At 34.3% G+C, this 1055-nt stretch overlaps 1 protein-coding gene across 1 annotated transcript in view; it reads right to left on the bottom strand.

The window, feature by feature from the left end:
• Positions 1-1055, bottom strand: part of LOC119585787 (UDP-N-acetylglucosamine--peptide N-acetylglucosaminyltransferase 110 kDa subunit-like) — a gene marked incomplete at its 3' end in the record, with an annotated part of 19670 nt that overhangs the window by 15925 nt on the left and 2690 nt on the right.

Genomic DNA, 1055 nt, shown 5'->3' with positions numbered 1-1055 from the left:
TACTCTAGCCACTCCTGGAAATCTAAAAACATCACCATATGAACTAAGAAACTTAGTCAAGCAGGGGCTTTCCTTGTACCATATGGCTATTTGTACAACTTACTGGCAACACTTTTTAGATGTACTGTATTTTATTAAAAAATACAAGGAAAAATGTCACAAACATATCACAGTTCTGGAAGTGACCAAGGAACCTTCACCACACCTTCCTGCAAGAAAGAGCTTCCAGGCTCCCAGGTGGCTTAACATGAAATAAGAAGCTACTTAAAGCTCTATTTAGCCCAAGTAAATATAGCAAAGATTTGTTGATCTTGGTTGGTTTGTGGAGCACAGTAGCAAAACTAGGGTTTAAGCTGTCATTTTGGATTTTAGATTATAAGTTTTCTATCACAGACCACAGGATGTTTTACAGAATTTGGTAGAGCAAAGCCAGGTTATTGTTTACAAACTATACATTGAAGAGTACAGCATTTTTTAATTGCCTTGACCTCACAAACTACATGTGCAAAATCAGTTTATGCAGACTTACTGTACAATTAAGCTGTTCACAGTGAGACAAGGTAAGTCATTGTGCAGCATTTGTCACAACTTTTTTTTCTGTATTTCTGATTATATTTTCCAGTTCAGATCATTTCATGAAAGAGTTCTCAGATTTTCCCAATCTTAGTGGGTCCATTATGAATATATATGATAAAAGTTTACAATAGGGTAGCACCCATCAGAAGCAATGTCCCCAACATGAATTAAAGAACACATGAACTCCATCCTAAATGCACTGACTATCACAAAGATCACAATATAAACCTATAACCTTCCTAACCTGTGGTTCCTCAACAAAGTGCCGTATTTCACTTGTCAGTGTATACTTTAACCCTGTGAACATTGTGATTGACTTATAAAAATTCATCTGCTATATTATATTAAATACTTAATGTAGGCATAGTATGCAAATGCACTTTTCTTTTTTAGCAGTTAATTAGGTAATTCTTTATAATACAAATTGCCATACACTAAGCTCCCAACTCCACTTTAAAAAACATTTTAAATAATTTATT

This window comes from Penaeus monodon, chromosome 20 (genome assembly GCF_015228065.2).
Source record: "Penaeus monodon isolate SGIC_2016 chromosome 20, NSTDA_Pmon_1, whole genome shotgun sequence".
Classification (NCBI taxonomy): domain Eukaryota; kingdom Metazoa; phylum Arthropoda; class Malacostraca; order Decapoda; family Penaeidae; genus Penaeus; species Penaeus monodon.
This window is presented reverse-complemented; position numbering and strand designations above follow the sequence as displayed.